This window comes from Talpa europaea, assembly GCF_964194135.1.
Source record: "Talpa europaea genome assembly, chromosome: 12".
Lineage (NCBI taxonomy): Eukaryota > Metazoa > Chordata > Mammalia > Eulipotyphla > Talpidae > Talpa > Talpa europaea.
In genome coordinates this window covers 4,520,339-4,532,808 of record NC_140079.1, presented here as the reverse complement: position 1 = coordinate 4,532,808, position 12,470 = coordinate 4,520,339, and the positions used below count along the sequence as shown (strand labels likewise).

The window sequence follows — 12,470 nt, the reverse complement described above, 5'->3', positions numbered from 1 at the left end:
ACCATGATTTCACTCATGTGTGATAAAGGAAACAAATAAACAGATTATGTGAATAAAACAAAATAAGAACATTTAGTGGCTAACAGAAAGATGGGGTAAGGGAGGTGTTTAAATCAGAAACTGAGGACAATGGTATAATGAAAGATAAATCTGAACTTTTTAAAAAAAATATTCTTTTTTTAAAATTTATTTATACAAGAACTGGGGTACAGGCCAGATGTGCGGGAGGTGAGAGGATTCACCAGAGACAAAGCAGGGAACAGAATAGGCAGACTGATGACAGACACTGCTGAGGGGAGCAGCGGGCGAGACAGGAGAGGTCTACGGTGCCATGTGGGACCCTCGCTGGCCAGCCGGGATCAATCCGGCACTGCTAGGCTGCAGTCAGCTTCAGAGCGCTGTGCTCAACCACATGCACCACCAGGAGAGGCCCAAATTTGAACTATTAGCAATGAACTAAATGTTGCATATACCTATGTTGATTAATAATCATGCATATCTGAAATTTATATAATGTTATAATGCAAGGTTACTTCAGTGTAATAAATTGAAAGCTAAACTCAAAGGAAATGGAAAGAATTTAATGGGAGTGTCTCCTTTAATAAATAGATTTATATTAAAATTAACTTATGTTTCAAAGTGAATAATAAAGTTATTTTGCAGTATAAAATAAAATGTGAAATTACTGAATTGGAATAGCCATAAAAAATTAGGCACACATACTACATGGGTCCCTTTATACATAATACACATAAGGTTACACAAGATTGAATATCTTTCTTAAATTATTTTTTTAAAAGATGGACCTATGTCAGTTTTCTCTTCTCTAATAGTGTGGGAATAATAAACCAATATTCACATGGATGTTTTGAGACAAGTGCTTGTAAATAGTGGTTAGTATTTTAGGATGAGTTCCATTTATGTCCAGATTTTAGGGTTTTCAGCATACCTGGACTGGATCTAACGATATAATAAACCAGTTCAGTTAATATGGCAAGATATAAACACAAACAAAATCAGCTCCCTTCCTATATATAAACAATGATTTAGGTGAGAAAAAAATCAAGAAAGTGATCCCACGTACAATCAAACCAAAATAAATAAAAGTTAAATACCTAGTTAGTAAACTTAACAAAGGATGTGGAGGGCCTGTTTAAAGAAAACTAGAAGACTGTCAAAAGAGATACAAAAAGACACGAAGAAATGTTTAGTTATTTCTTGTTCATGGATTGGAAGAATCAATGTGGTCACAATGAACATCCTACACAAAGCACTACACAGAATCAATATAATCCCATGGAATTATCAGTGACACACTTTAAGGAATAAAACATACATTACTGAAATTCATATAGAACCACAAAAGACCCTGGACAGCAAAGCAAATCTGACCAAAAAAGGGAAAACGTCCTTATTAAACCAGACTTAAACCAGACTTAAAACTATACTATAAAGCTATAATAAGTAAAACAATCCTGGATGATTAAAATGGTCTGGAACAATGGGATAGAATCAAGACCCAGAAACAAACCTGACTTATAGGAACAGTTACTCAACAAAATAGGAGCCAGGAACATACACTGGAGCAAGAAGCCTCTTTAGGAAATGGTAATGGGAAAACTGGACACACATGCAGAAGAATGAAACTAGATGATTCCATCTCCAAACACACAAAAACCAATTCAAAATGAATATAAAAGTCTTTCATGTAAGACCCCAAACCATAACACACATAGAAGAAAACACGGATAAAACACGCTACCATATAAATTTCAGATGTGTTTGTAGATTCATCTGCAGCAGATGAGTGGAGTTACAGCAGGTCAGTTGGCCTGAGGGCCCTGGTGTCCAAGGCAACTGTTCTCCACCCGGCCTGGCCCTTCAGTTGAGGCCTCACTCACCTGGTCTTCCCATCATTAGCAAGAACTGACTTTTAAATACTTCTCTCCTGTATGCAATGATGCTAGATTCTTCTTACTGTGGCCTAAAGTCAGACCTGTCTTTACTCTGTGATGAAGCTTACCTACCCGCATATACATACAGAAATGACACACATACGTACACAGGTACACACAACTGATGGAAGAGAACTGTGAATCAATGGCCACAGTGTGTTAAGACAATGCACTCACACATTTTCCTGCGGGCTTTGCTTGTTTTATTCTACTTCACTCATGTAAACCCTGGTCTAACTCCCTAATGGCTGTGAGTCTCAGGATATAAATATTCCTCTTGCGTGTTCTCCACAAGCATTTCCCTGTCTTTCTTTCTCAACTTGTCATTATTTTTTGTGAGAGCATACTCTCCATCTAGCTCAAGCAATATGTATTTATCTACTATTCCCAACTAAAGGAAATCAGGGTGAGGTGTCAGAGTATAGTGAAAACATTAATTTCTCACTTACTATCATGGATGTATTCTTGGAAACTGCAACTTTAAGAGAAATGAGATATCACAAAACCAATTTTATCATAAAGTTCATGGATATAAACAAGAATTAAATTTCCTATGGCAGATTTCTGGTCACTGATACATCACCAAACTTGTTGGGAGACCCCGTCACTGTTACTATTAAACTCTATTTGCATTCATCATCTACTCATTTATCTCCCAATCAGCTTAGTCCAGTCAGAGTTGAGGGTAACTGGAACCTGCCAAAAAGCAGACGGTGCAAAGGAACTGACCCAGACAGGACGCTGTTCAGATGCAGGGCAGTGGGCCACACTCGCCGCGGGTGGGAGTGCAGCCTGGTCCAGCCCTCACAGAGAGCAGTGAGGACGTGTCTCAAAGCTTAAACATGGGTCTGGCACCTTGACCCAGTCATTACACTCTTAGGCATCTGTCTACAACATTCAAAAAACTAATTGGGAAGAAACTTGCTCTGCCATGTTTACTGCAGCACTGTTTATTATTGTTGAAATATCCTAACACATGAATAGAGCAAGATGATGTGGTGTATACACACAACGGATTACCACACAGCAATGAAAAGATGAACCATGCCACTTGTGGCAACATGAATGGAGCTTGAAATAATAATGTTAGGTGAAATAAGTCATGATAAAGCAAAAGATGGTGTGACTAATACGTGGAATATAAAGTAAATAAATTAACAGATTAATACAACGTGAAAAACTAACCCTTGATGGCTGACTACAGAGCTGAGACACAAAGGGGGCATCCTGGGGGAGGGGGAAGAATAAACAGAGATAGAAGCACAATGGTCTGCAGTGGTGGAACATGGGTGAGAGGGTGTGGGTGCACTATGGTGGCAATACCTGGTGGGGGTTCCCCAATACTACCTCAGTTACAAAAAAATAAATGAATAAATCAATAAGGATACAGGGCGCGTTTCTGTGTGTTTAGGTATCCAGTGTGTTAAAATGCAGAGGTAAATAACAACTTTCTTTACAACATTTCTGGAGAGCTGATTCTTTGAAAAGTAAACACTTCCTATTTTCGTTGTCCTCAGTGATTTACAATTCTCAGCTGTGCTTCAATGCACAGGACAAAATGCCCTAAAAGTGGATCAGAAAGTGTGTGTGTGGCTGAAATAAGGGAAATAATCCTTATTACAGGTAAAGAGAAACACAGATTGGACAGCTATCCCAAGTGAAGCTGTCTTCTACAATCCAGCATTCGGAATTTAGATGAAATGTGAGGGAAAGACATTACAGTTTGGCACAGCACATGTAACACAACCTACACACTAGAAGATCAGCAAATGTACAATGTGACAGGCAGGAACTTCACACAGCAGTAGGTTGTTAGGGTCTCCTGCCATCTCTCATCTCACCCCCTACCTGGAGTGCCCCTCCTGTCACACCCCTACTTCTGGTTCTGTAACTATGCAGGAACACTGGCTATTTCCCCAAGCCCAATGTCCTCATGCATATATTGTTACCACGTGTTGTCTCCTTTATATAAAAAAATCCTGTTGACTTCAAAATTTTGTTCAAAGACTCATACTCGGAAGTGATTATCACGTTTCCTCTAGAATCCACCTCTTCGTCCAACTGCATTACTTTACTTAACAAAATAATCACCATATGAAATATTATTTACCAAGACCACATATATACTTAGAAGAAAACATGTTTGGGGCTAGGATTTTTCCTTTTCTTTTTTTTTTTAAAGGATTTATTTACTTATTATGTATGCATAGAACAACTGGGGTACAGGCCAGAGGTGTGGGGGGTAAGAGGACTCACAGGATACATAGTGTGGAGCAGGACAGTCAGATCTACTGAAATACACTGGGGGAGCAGTAGGTGAAAAGGAGAGGTCTGCTGCACCATGTGGGTAGCTCCATGGCTGGGGATTGAATGCAGGATGTTGCATAGTGCTGAGAGTTAACCCCTAGGCCATCAGGGAGGCCATTGGGCTAGGATTTTTCAAAGTCAGTCTCACTGCTTTTTCTTAATGATTCCAACACTACTTGGATAATATAATTAGTCCAATGTATTTAAAAGAACTCAGGAAATTTTCAAAGAAAATTTTGACTTGAAAAAATGCTTGTATTTGATGTACCCATGGCTAATTATTTTCAGCATCAGGTCAGAGGCACTGGCACGATAACAGGAAATTCATTAACTGAATGTATTTAAAATTAAATCACCCCATTTAAACACATTCCTTGATGGCTCTGCTGTGGTTAAGTTTCCATCACTTCTGTCTCCATCCCCCAGGCTCACCAGCGACCTGGCGCCAGGAAACCAAACCCACCCCACAGCCTTCACCCTCCTGGGGCTCTCAGAAGAGGCCTCGTTGCAGCCCCTCCTCTTCTGGGCATTCTTGTCCATGTACTTGGTCACGGTCACTGGGAATCTCCTCATCATCCTGGCCATCGTCACGGACCCCCGCCTGCACACCCCCATGTACTTCTTCCTCTCCAACCTGTCCTTTGCCGACATCGGCTTCACCTCCACCACCATCCCCAAGATGCTGCTCAACATCCAGACACAGAACAAAGCCATCACCTGCGCGGGCTGCCTCAGCCAGGTGTTTTTCTCCTTACTCTTTGGAGGACTGGACAACTTGCTCTTGACAGCCATGGCCTACGACCGGTTTGTGGCCATCTGCCATCCCCTGCACTACACGGTCATCATGAACCCCCATTTTGTGGCCTCCTGCTTCTTGCATCCTGGGTGTTAATTCTTCTGGATTCTCTATTACACAGCTTACTGGTTTTGTGACTGTCCTTCTGCTCACAGCTGCAAATCCCTCACTTCTTCTGTGACCTGGACCAGGTGATCCAGCTTGCCTGTTCTGACACCTTCCTCAATGCGGTGGTGATATATTTAGCAACGGGGATTCTGGGAGACATTCCTCTCAGTGGCATCCTATTCTCCTACTCTAAGATTGTGTCCTCTGTTTTGAAAATCTCCTCAGCGAGCGGCAGGTACAAAGCCTTCTCCACCTGCGGGTCTCACCTCTCCATGGTCTCCCTGTTCTACGGGACGGCGCTCGGCGTGTACCTCAGCTCTGCTGCTACCCACCACTCCAGGGACACTGCAACAGCCTCGGTGATGTACACGGTGGTCACCCCCATGCTGAACCCCTTCATCTACAGTCTCAGAAACAGGGACATAAAGCAGGCCCTGGGGAGGCGCTTCAGCTGCAGAGCAACCCCAACGTGACGGGGGCTGCTTCCTCAGACTGTCTGGTCGGGAGCAGCAGGCCTCACAGTACTTCCTGGTTATTTGTGCTTATTTCACTCTTTAGGTTGGAAAATTCTCAGGTATGATTTTATTGAAATGTGTCCCTCCTTCTCTCTTCACCTTCTGGGTTATCCACTGTTGTTATGTGTCCACTTCTCCCTAAGGCTGGGATTTTTGGCAACATTTCCTTACTTTTCCTGTGTCTGTGTCTATTTCTCTCTGTTTTCCTTATTGGGTGATTTATAGATTTGGAGCCTCATTTCCGAATTTATTTTGTTTGCATTTTAATTCTATTTAAAACACTTTCTATATCTATCTTTGGGAACACGCAGAGACTCTTGTGTTCTCTCAATACTGTCTACATCTATGGTGAGGCGCTCCCATGTTCTTTTATCTTCTTGCTACTGCCTCGCAGCTGCCTGTCTGCCCTGAGTCACGTCCCATAACTCACCGGTGTATTTAATATTGTTTCATTGGCTTCACCGAGACTCCTCTGCTTCTCTCTCCTGTCTCTATGAACCAGACCTTCTGTTCTGCTACTTATTTTATCTTTCTTGTGCTCAAATGTTACTTGATTTTTAACTATTTATGTCACCTCATTTCCAGGTGTATAGCTGGGGTGCTGTGGGTTAGGTTGATTGTTTCTCTTCTAGGTTTCCTTGGCTTGAGGTGGAGGTAGTTGTGGGTCTGGGAATTAAATGTTGTCTCAGTTTGTTGAGAAGTGAACTCTGTGACCTCCACCCTCCTCCCTCACAGAAACTCTAATTGGTCTTCAGTTGTCCTCAACTCCCTCCCCACCTCCTTCTGGTCACTCCCACCATGGGTTGAGTCTCCTGGTGACTGGAGCTGGGTCTAGTCCACAGGGTTCCATCTGTGGACTCAGCTGGCCTGGATATGAAGGGGGCACCTGTGGGCTCATTGTGCCCATTTTACAGCTGTGGCCACAGGCAATGACCACACCACAGCCCCTAGCCCTGCTGTCCATTGAGGGACCTGGGTTGCAAATGCTGCAAGTCTGCTTCAAACTTTACAAGGAGTGGTTTGTTCTCTGTCACACTGTCCTTTCCTCTGCTCTGGGATCCATTATGAAGCCATCTGGGCTCCACTGAAAACTTTGATCTCCTCACTCTGGTAGAGGGTGGAGATTTCCTTTCAGGTCCTGGTCACTGAGCTCACAGGGGCCCCACCGGAAGAGGAAACACTTATGTTGGTGGAAGGGAAACTTGTGCATCTGTTATGGAAGCAGTATGGAAATCCCTCAAAATTTAAGAATATAAGTTCCCTGTTATCAATTGTCTCATTGTGAGCTTTTAGCTGGAAAATACCCCCATAAACACTTATTCAAAGAGTTGTGTGTCAACATGGATGGCGCTGGAAGGGATCATGCTCAGTGAAATAAGCCAAAAAGAAAAAGAAAAATACCGGATGGTCTCACTCATAGCAGGAATCTAGAAAACTTAAATAAGGGAACAGGACAATGAATAACTATAAGTAAGTAAAATTCAAAATCAACAAAAAACTATGAACCAGAGACACTTTTTGGGGGGCGAGGGGTGGGAGGGGAGGGATTGGGGTCAGAATGGGGGGGTTGCAATTGTATGGGGAATATAAAAATAAAATTTATTATTAAAAAAAAAGAGTTGTGTGTCACCCTTGTTCACTGCCATGGTATTTATAATAGCCAAGAGGTAGAATCAATCCAACTGATCGACAACTGGACAAAAAGATATGGTTTATGTAGATAAGGGAATACTATCTGGATATTAAAAAGATGAAATTGCACCATTTGCAACAACACAAGGGAAACAACAGAATTATCTTTACTGAAATAAGCCAAGCAGAGAAAGTCAAATACCATATGATTTCACTCATATGTGATAAAGAAAATAAAGGAACAGATCATGTCCATAAAACGAAATATACTTTTGGACTATATAAGAAAAATTAGTGGCTAACGGAAAGATTGGGGAAGGGATGTGGTGAAATCAGAAACAGAGGACAATGGTATCATGAAAGATAAATTTGAACTTTTAGCAGTGAACTAAATTTTGCATATACTCATGTGGATTAATAATCATGTATACCACAAATACATATAAGGTTATAATGCAACATTACTTCAATTTAACAATTAAAAACTGAACTCAAAAGACATGGAAATAATTTAATGGGAGTGTCTCCTTTAATTAACAGCTTTGTATTACAATTAATTTACATTTCAAAGTGAATAATGAGGCTATGATGCATTTTAACATGTAATGCGAAATTACTGATTTAGAGGAGCAATAAGAAATTTAGCATACATGCGGCATGGGTCCCTTCATACAGAATACACAGGAGATTAGCGAGATTCAACTGCTTTCTTAAACTATGTTTTAAAAAGATGGCCTTAAGTCTGTTTTCTTGCATATAGCATTGTAGGAATAACAAACCAATATTCAGATGGATGTTTTCAGAAATAAATGCCTGTATATAGTGTTCATTATTTTAGAATGAGTTCCATTGATGTCCAGGGTTTTCAGGATACGTGGATGTTGCCTCCCACCAAAACAATCAGCCCGTTCAGTTAATGCAGCAGGACATAAACACAAACATATCAGCTGCCTTCCTATATATACACAATAGTTAGAGGATGAAAAAGTTAGAAAATGATCCAATTTCCAACCACACCAAACAAATAAAAGTTAAATACCTAGTTAGCAAACTTAACAAAGGATGTGAAAGGTGAATTATGAAAACTATAAGATTCTGTCAAAGAAATAAAAATGACACAAAGAAATGGAAAGTTATTTCTTGCGAATGGATTGGAAGAATCAATGTGGCCACAATGAACATCCTCCACAAAGCAGTCTACAGAGTCAACACATTCACCTGAATTTTTCAATGGCACATTTTATGAAATAAACACACATTACTGAACTTTATATATAACCACAAAAGACCCTGGATAGCAAAGCAACTCTGACAAAAAAAGATCAAATGTCTCTACTACAATCACAGACTTTAAACTATACCATAAAGTTATGATAATTAAAACAACACTGGATAAATAAAATGGTCAGGGAACTATAACAGACACAGAGACCAATGGGATAGAATCAAGACCCCAGAAATAAACCAGACTTACAGGAACAGTTAATCTACAAATTCGAGCCTAGAACATACACCAGAGCAAGGAGCCTCTTCAGTAAATGGTACTGGGAAAACTGGACGCACACGCAGAAGAGTGAAACTAGATGACTCTCCCTCAAAACACAGAAAAATCAATTCAAAATGAATCAAACGACCCAAAACTGTAACATATATGAGAAAACTTGGGGAAACTCTCTGCAATAAAAATTTCAGACGTGTTTGTGGATTCATCTCCAGCAGCAAGAGAAACAAAGGAGAATATAAATACTTGGGACTATATCAGACAAAATGCTCCATACAGTAAAAGAAAACAGCACTGCAACACTAAGACTGCGTACGTAAGGGAAGGTTATATCTGTATATCATCATTCTGACAAATAAATACAAAGTAACTGGGCTTTTGAGTTTCTTCCTCTCCTGTTCCACACCCACAAAGACGTGTCAAGTCAAACGTGAGGTGCCCAGCTGGTTAGGGGACATCTGGTGGACGGAGAGAGGCTGTTAGTCCAAGCCCAGAGAGCCATTAGGTGGCCTGATGTAACACTGAGTTATTTCCCAGAATGTGTCTAACTTGCATAGAGCTGGTACGGGTGTGAGAACATCCCTGTTGAGTTGTGTGGCCACACAGTGGACATTAAAGACAGGAAAGTTCAGGAAAGTCGATCGTCTACTAATAAAGAACTTTCAGAACTGAGACGAGTCTGTCACAGGTCACTACAAGCCCTTCTCTGGCTGCTAGAAACCAATCGGAGACCCTCACTTGGACATCCTTGTCATGCCTGCTCCTGCCTCCTCGGGGCTGTCATGGACCCTGCATTGGCTGTGAAATACGGGCACGATTTAGAGGTTGCTCAGGCACCTCAAAACTGCAGCTGGGGATGAGGATGGTGACCTGAGAGGACGGTGACGCCCATGACAGGAGAGGACTTCTGTTGGACATGCCCCCGATCTGGCAGCAGTGCAGGTTATTAGCCCTTCCCTGTGCTGCTAAGTTCTTGGGGGGCTGAGGAGGTGCATGGGCTTCAGAGTGAGTGTGGTAGTTACAAAAATGTTTACTCTTTGGCCCTGCATATTTAGTTAGTTAGGAACACAGTCGTTTCCTTCTGAAGTTTGAAACATAAGGCTGCTGCAATCACATCACAATAAAATAATAAAAAAAAGAGGTTCCTATTTACTTTTGCAAGAGTGCCATGAACACAAGGAGTGTGGTGTCTAAGGTTTTATATAGAGGAACTCGGTTCTCTGCTCTGAGAGAGGAATAGTACTATTGAACATATAGGGGATGTCTGTGCCCCCAACACATTTGTGCCTTGATGATCCAGGACAACAAGTCAAGATGGTTCCTGGGGACACACATTTAGAAAACTGAACACAGAGTGACAATAGAGTTCTGGGTGGCGACATCTCTGGAAGGTGCAGGAGTTCATGCAAAAGGAGTAATGACAACTGGATGCACTTGACATCTGATGTACACTCATGGGAATGGAGAATCATTAAGAAACTTTCCTCTGTCCAGTGCAGTGTCCACCGGAAAATCATGAGCTCAGAGCTTGGAGCAAGAGAGTGAGGTGTGGCTAATGAGACCGCGTGGAGGGCGGTAAATACCCTGTCTCCCTCGGTCCCTCAGACTGTCCAACCCGGGACCGGAGAGGACATGATTCCTGTCTGTGGAGCCCGACCTCTGCCCAGGCACCAGCCCTTGGTGCCCTCCTGAGAGCCTGTCTGTGACACAGCCCAGATCCATCCTCAAGCGTCCAGGAGGGACTCAGATGGCTACATGGAGAAGCCCCCCTCACAGCCCCCACTCAGGTGAGTCTCAGAGCCCAGCAGGCACTTGGGACAGATCCAGGGAAAATGCAAACTGAGAAGTTCTGCCTCAGGTCACAGAGATCAAACCAGGCCCAGGGACAAGAGGTTCCCATGTCAATATATAATTAATTTACTTAATTTGTGATTCAAAACTGTCCACTGCACTCAACAATACAGAGATGGTGCTGACAGTGAAGAGACAGGAAGGAAAATCTGTTAGGATGAGAGTAAAGGGGGAGTGTGGGGTGTAAATTGATCCAGCAACGTTAGGACCAGCCAAGATGGTCTGGAGTTGAGGCAGCAGGAAAATAAAGTATTAAATGTGATGGGATCAGCACTGAAGTGAGGGGTTCAGTTTTAGGATGGGGTGTGTGAGCAGGTGATCTGTATTAGAAAGATCCAGACCAATGGAGGCAGATGACATCACAGAGCAGCTGAGGAGAGGAACAGTGTAGTGCGTCCAGTAGATTAGGTGCTCACAGAAGTAATACTTTTTCTTCAATGTCAGTTGGGGGAGACTAAGGAGCTTTACTCTGCAACCACTCTATTCCTGGCAAATCTGCATAGTTTTCCTTGTTTGAATTTTTCTTTTTCAATTATAAGTTGTGCTCATTCCTACAATTTATTTACATAGGGCCTGCATTTTCATTCTGGTTTGTGATTCAAATATTCAGACAGAATTGGAGTTTTTCAAAATAAGTGTTTGCACTTAATCCTCCCACAATACACAGGCTTGTGAGAAAAATGTTTATAATCTTTCCATTTTGTTTGGGCCTCAGTCGATTTATTGTGTCCCACTATGTATTGAAACATTGGCTGTATGTTGCATTCTTAGTGGTAATAATATATTACACACACTGTGTTCATGTCTCATCTGCTTTCCCTCATTACTATGTCTTCTCACGTTTGTGATTCCATTTGTTGTATTTTCATTGAGATTTAATTGACATGAAACAACGTGAATGTTGGAGAAAAACATGTTGATTTCATATATTTATATATTGCAATATGATTACCGCTGGAGCACTAGCTGACACTTCCATCTATACACACAATTCACATTTATTTTTGTCACACAATTATTAAGACATAATCTCCCGATAACTTTGAATGTGGTAAGAAAATACTGTTGACTCTGTCACAGTGGGGTAGATTCCAGAACCTTATTCATCCACCAGTTTCAAGTTTGTGTCCTGAAACAACCTCTTCTAAATTCCCCACCCTGGTCCATGGAAGCTATTTAAGCCTGTTTTAGGACCACACAGAAGTGATGTCCCGGATTTGTGGTTCTTTGACTTGTGTCACGTGGCACACCGTTCTTAGATGCTCTGTTGTCACAAAGGGCAGTGTGTCCTTCCTTCTCTTGACTGGATATTATTTGATATTTTACTATAAAACGTATTGTAACAACACACTATCCTGTGCGTGTATTACACATTATATGTTTTAGATAATCCATGTATATTCATTGGACAATTAAGAGCAATTGTGTACATGTGTTGTGAATATACTATTACATCTGTACATGTACACATTATTTTCTTTATTCATCCACTGATAACACTCAGGTTTTCTCCTAACTGTTGGCTCAATAAGTGAGGGCGGGGGCTCGATGTCCTGTTTTCATTGCCTTTGTATGAACAGATCACAGGGGAGTGTATTTTCCGATTTTGAGGTGCCTCTGTTTGCTTATCCACTGTGGCTGCAGCAGTATATTAGCCCATGACAGCATCTAGGGTTGTCTGCAACCCACTCCCACTTTGGTCATCTCCCTGGGAGCTCTGTCAGCAGCTGTAAGGTCACAGCTCCTGGTTCAGATTTGCATTTCCCTGGTGAGTGATCCTGTGCACCTCCTCATTGCTTGTTGAC

At 41.7% G+C, this 12,470-nt stretch overlaps 1 pseudogene across 1 annotated transcript; it reads left to right on the top strand.

Moving 5' to 3' along the window:
- The first annotated feature begins 4,800 nt into the window (after positions 1-4,800).
- LOC311180639 (olfactory receptor 7C1-like) lies at positions 4,801-5,639 on the top strand (annotated as a pseudogene). The gene has a single exon. The product of its transcript is annotated as an olfactory receptor 7C1-like (transcript).
- Positions 5,640-12,470: the final 6,831 nt, after the last annotated feature.